Source organism: Hordeum vulgare, chromosome 2H, assembly GCF_904849725.1.
Source record: "Hordeum vulgare subsp. vulgare chromosome 2H, MorexV3_pseudomolecules_assembly, whole genome shotgun sequence".
Lineage (NCBI taxonomy): Eukaryota > Viridiplantae > Streptophyta > Magnoliopsida > Poales > Poaceae > Hordeum > Hordeum vulgare.
In genome coordinates, this window is record NC_058519.1 from 565293287 (window position 1) to 565299138 (window position 5852).

At 51.8% G+C, this 5852-nt stretch overlaps 1 long non-coding RNA gene across 1 annotated transcript; it reads right to left on the reverse strand.

The window, feature by feature from the left end:
- Positions 1 to 4950: 4950 nt before the first annotated feature.
- Positions 4951 to 5649, reverse strand: LOC123430558. Its single transcript, XR_006622958.1, has 3 exons — positions 5562 to 5649; positions 5297 to 5481; positions 4951 to 5181 (listed from the first exon to the last, which is right to left on the reverse strand). It is a non-coding gene; the product is annotated as an uncharacterized LOC123430558 (long non-coding RNA).
- Positions 5650 to 5852: the final 203 nt, after the last annotated feature.

Below are 5852 nucleotides of genomic sequence, written 5' to 3' on the forward strand. Positions count from 1 at the left end.
CTCCTTGGGCATCCCAAGTCCTGTTCTAGTCGGTTCAGCAGTGATAAGTGCCGTTTCAGTCGACGACATCATCTCAGTCGGTGGCGCGTCCATGGCAGGAGTAGTAACCGGTGGAACAGCCTCAAGGACAGGCACCGTAGCTTGCTCGGACCTCTCCTGGTCGTCCTCCTCCACGGGAATCACCTCTGAAGGAAACCCGACCGAACGACGTGAGATCACAGGAAAAAGGCAAGACCAAAGACATAATTCGTGAAATAATAATATAAGCTCTCGGAGTCGCCACGGCGTACCTTGCTGATGTGACGACGTTGTCCGTATCCATGGGATCGTCCCCCTGGCGTGGCAGAGAAGTGGCAAAGGTGGCAGCTCTGTCGAGTAAAATTCACTCGACCAATAAGCGTGAGGCCAATCAAATACTGGAAGAAGATAGAAGAATACACTTACGCTGAGGCGACGGGGACGGCGATCCTCATCCGCGGCAAAGCCTTCCGGGGCTTGGATCCACTCGGTTTGGCCACCTTAGAAGGCTGTCCCGCGGGCTCAGCAGCAGAGTCCCTAGTCCTCTTTGTGCTCCGAGCGCTCGGAACCACGGGAGTAGCTGGCAAGGCACTCGGAACCACAGGAGCAGCTGGCGGGGCACTCGAGGCCGCTGGAGGAGCCGACGGAACCGCGGGTTCGTGACGGCGTTTGGTTCGAGGCTCTGGGGGTGGGGTGGCGAGCTCTGTTCCCCATCTTCCCCCTCTTCTTCTCCGGACTCCTCCTCCGTCTCTCCACTGTCGGAGACGTACTCAACGCTCTCCATGTTGCCCTCCAAGCTACCTTCCTCTCCCTCGGCCGGATTCCCGTTCGAGACAGGAGAAAACCAGTTGGTCCACGCCTGCACGAGATACAGTCGACAACATCAGACGTCGGACAGTAACACAAGAAAAAGCGATAAACCTAAGACAATTGGGTGCACTCGACAAGTTATACTCACCTCATTCGGAGGAGGGTTGTCCGCACGGAAGGGCTTCACTCACCGAGATCCTCTGGGATTATCACAGGCGCGTGTGATGTTGAGGACCCACGACGCCACCAGCTCCCCGGTCACGCACTCGGGGTTAGTCCGAGTGGAGTCCTCAGGCCCCGTGTAGTGCCACATGGCGTGGTGCCGAGCTTGTAAAGGCTGGATACGCCGACCCAGAAAAACCTCCAGCAAATCTATGTCGGTGACACCCTTTCAGACGACCTCTACAAGCGCATCGACCAGAGGCTGGATCTAGATCTTCTCCATCTTCGTGAGCACGAGCTGCCTAGGCGGAGCCGGTCGGTCTAAGCTAAAAGGCGGTAGTCCAGTGGCGGCATTCGTGCCAGAAACGTCCTGGCAGTAAAACCAAGTCGACTGCTAGTTCCTAACGGATTCAGACAACTGAAGAGCGGGATAGCTACTTTTACTTTTCTTTTGGAAGCCTAAGCCTCCACAGAGCTGGAGGAGGTGAGTTTTTTCATCCGACTGGCTCAGCCTTTTGATGGTTTGAGATCTAGCAGAGAAGATGTGCTTAAAAAGCCCCCAATGGGGAGGACAGCCGATGAAACACTCGCACAGCACGACGAAGGCGGAGAGATGAGCTATTGCGTTGGGAGGAAAATGGTGGAGCTGCGCCCCGAAGTGGTTCATTATACCTCTGAAGAAGGGATGAGGAGGCAGAGAGAAGCCTCGGTGCACGTGGTTGAGCAGCAAGACGCGCTCCCCCTCCTGGGGCGCCGGCTCGGTCTCGCCCTCCGCCGGCAACCTCCACGTCTTGTGCTCGATCATGCCGTGCTCCACCAGCTCCAGCATGTCCTCCTCCGTCATCGTGGAGGGGAGGAAATCCCCCTGGATCCAACCCACCGGCAGTGCTCGTTACCGCCGCTGAGCAGGAGCCGCCGCCTTCCCCTTCTTCTTCCGCGCTTCGACCTTGCTCGTCTGCCCCTTTGTCATGGTGGAGGCTGCAGACCCGCGGGGGAGAAGGAGAAGGAAGGAGCTTGAGATGCGCAGGAGGTGACGAGAGAAGCGGGGCAAGTGCGAGCTATCAGGCGAATGCAACGAAAAACCCTCGGTGTAGAGGTTTAAATAAGGTTCCGACTGGGTCACTAGCAGGTGGCCCCGAAATCTTATCCCCTGACCGGTTGCTGCGATATTAGTGGAAGAGATAAAGGCGCGGAAATCGAGGCGACAGATATTACTCGATTACGAGGTCGTCATCCCCGCCGAGCGCGCGACAACCGAAATTTGAGGATCCCGGAAAATCCGCCGCTGTCGGTTGACTGGTCACGTCAAAAGATACCGCGGAAGCACTCGGTCCCTGACGGTTCGTTTCACAAATACATCCACTCGGATCACTGGTCAAGAAGATAAAATGGATCGAGGCAAACAATGCCAAAGTCGCATCCATACCAGTCGGATCTGTACTCCAAGCATCGCTTCGTCGTTCCAACCCCAATCCATTCGGGAACTAATGATGGGGTTATAGTCCTAGGGTAGGGTCATAGGCCTGCCCTGTGGGGCCTACCCAAGGACCACCCTTCATAAGGGAGAAGGCCCTTAGTCAGTTCCGACTGAATTAAGGACTTCCCATCATCCAGTCGGTGACGATTCCTCCATCATCCAGTCGGAGATGAGCATTCGGAGCGTATCAAACTTACCGACTGGATTCCACTCTGTACATCGTAACCCCCGTGGAGGACAACGGTCATACGTTTCCATGTACCTTTATTAGCATTTAAGACATACGTTACCTGTAACGTATGCAATTATTCGCCACTACTCCACCCCTGTGCACCGAACTGTTATGAAGGGTAGCGCACTCTATATAAGCCACCCTTCTCCACTGGTGCAGGGGTTAGCAATTCACTGTAATCCATATTCCACTCGACAACAAGCTCCCTAGAGCACTGAGACGTAGGGTTTTACCTCCACTGTAGAGGGGCCTGAACTCATACAACCTCACCGTAGCTAAGGCTCTGCCCATCCTTTCGTACCCTACACATCTACTGTCAGACTTATACCCACGACAGTCGTCTTCATAGATTAGAAAATTCTTCGAGGAAAAGTTTCTAGCAAGAGCAAGATGTTCCTCATGAAGCTTGAAAACTTTGTTAAATGAGCGCATCAAGATTACTCTGCTACGAAGCTTAGATAACTTCAGAGTGGTCGGTGTTAGGAAAGCAATTTATCTATATTCAAGGCCCAAGGGGCATATATATATTACATATGACTTGAGGTGCAAGGAAAGTAAACATAGACTAATAAGGACTCCTAGACTAATCCTAATACTTCCTAACACCCCCCCTCAAATGCAAAGCGTATGCAATAGCATTGCATTTGAAGAAGTGTAATACTAAAAAACAATGATAATCCAAATCCGCGTCTTGAGAGTGTCGTCGTAGCATGAAGAGTCTTCAAAACTTGTCGAGTCGCCGAAGGAGAGAACGAAGAGATGGCACATCATAGGTAGACCCCGCATCACTTGAAGATACAAGATAAGTATCAAGAGAAGATGGGTTGTCAAAAGAAGATGGCACATCAAGAGAATAAAACATTCTGCAGAAAATCATAGTCCACGACAACCGTCGGCAAAAGAAGCTCGGCGGATAAGGCACGATGGACGTAGATCGACAATGCAAAAGAAGTCCAGAAAATCCTATTGAAAACAACAAGGGCAAATAGGCCACAAAAGTTGCATAGAAAGGATCAGGACCAAAGAAAGGCTGACGTATTAAGGTATGGTGGACTCGCATGGCATGAGAAAACACAAAATATCAACAGATTTGGTGGACGCGGCGGAAAATGACAGAGAGGCCAAAACAGCAAAGTAGTAGCAGCAGGAAGTAGCTAGCAGAAAGAGCTAACACACAAAGTAGCAAACATGTAGGCAAGCTGCACATGATAGCAGGAGGAGAGGAATACGCATGTACGGCTGCACGAGTTGACGCACGCGAGTGAGAAGCGGCTGCACACGAGAACACATGTTCAAAGAGCAACGGTCGATGACTCGCTGGTCATCACGCGACAGCGACGGCCTTTGCGGGAGGGCCGATCGCCCCGGCAGCAAACTTAGAGAGCGGCCAGCGGTAGCGCAGGCTCGCATGGGAGACGTGCACGGAGTCGACGTTGACTGGGGCGGCGATTTTTTTAGAAAGCAGTCAACAACAGGATCTGGGGGCTGAACCGCGTCAGCAACGGATCTGGGGGCTGAACCGCGTCAGCAACGGATCTGGGGGCTGCGGGATGAGCAGCCTCGATCTGGCGCGGACGTGGTCGAGATCCGGTGACCAGGGGCGAGATCAGGCGGCGGACAGCACCTGCTACTGCGGCGGCGGCGGGATGGGGCGGCGGCGGTGGGATGGGGCGGTGGTGTCGGCTGCAGAAGACCTGCGGGCCTGAGGTAGCAGGCCGGTGAGCCGGCAGCAGGAGGATTCGATCTGCCGATCTGGCCAGCGCTGGTGCTCCTCTGGATCCGGGGGTTGGTGGCCCTTTGTTTGGAACACTCTGGAGCGCGACGGCAGGGAGAGGAGCGGACGGATGAGGCGCTTCTCGAGGAGGAGCGGGCCAGGGTCTGGAACGCCCTGGAGCACGACGACGGGGAGAGGAGCGGCCGGATGAGGCGCTTCTCGAGGAGGAGCGGGCCAGGGTCTGGAACGCCCTGGAGCGCGACGGCAGGGACACACGCGCGAGATATCCAGCACCGTGGTTTGAGGAGGAGACAGCGGCCAACGAGAGAAGGCGACGCAATAGAAGATTGGATCGGGAGGATGAGTTGCGGCGCCCGAAAAAATAACCTAAGCTCTGATACCATGTTAGGAAAGCAACTTATCTATATTCAAGGCCCAAAGGGCATATATATATTACATATGACTTGAGGTGCAAGGAAAGTAAACATAGAGTAATAAGGACTCCTAAACTAATCCTAATACTTCCTAACAGTCGGTATCATTATGTCAGCTCCGTCTTTGCAGCTCAGGACACTTTTACATCCATGGAGTTCACAGTACTCATGCATCTTGTATCTCAGAGCATAATCGTACAACGTCTCTGTGTGTTCAGTATCTAACTCGCACTTCAGATGCCTATGATGAGCATCAAAGTTCAGCCTCCTTGGAACTCCTGCCTTGTTCCTAGCACTATGCTTCAGGACATTAGAGCCCGTCGAATTGCAGTTCCTGTGACAATGATAAAGATTGAGTAGAGTCCTTATAAGGAGCTTTCATATGTGCTAAAAAATGCATGAGCACAATAATGTAATAAATAAAAATGTAAGTGAAGGCATGCCCGTACCTTACAAGGTACTTATTTGTTGGTGGTGTAATTGCACTTTCTTGAGAAATTCATTTTTCAATACTTCATTTTGGTTCAGTAGGCAATAGCCTACTTTCTTTTGAACAGCTCTCAATCCAACCTATTGACATCACTTGCTTTAGCTCCAATTCCCACAAAATCCTTGCACCTGCTGGGATGTTACCCTACCAAAAAAAATGTGAATGCCATGATCTAAAATATTTGGGTTTCAGATAATTCGTAAAGTGAAATGAGCGAAGACTACCTTGACAACTATGTGTGTCGCCTCTTTATACTGAAGTCCCGTAGCGATTGATCCACCAAGAATCTCATTTTTTCCTTATAAGTTGTGAAGTCCTTCACATGCAAGATAATTCAAAAACTATTAGCCACTGTTGTAGTTTATGTCATTATAACACCATATTGGGTGGGCCAACTAATATAGTTAGGCATGATATAGTTGCATCACTCTGGCAAATGCTGACAATAGGTTTATTCTGTATAGAAGGACCAGGAAGGCCAGCTTTGTCAACATTGAAAGCAGGCCTTCCAGGTC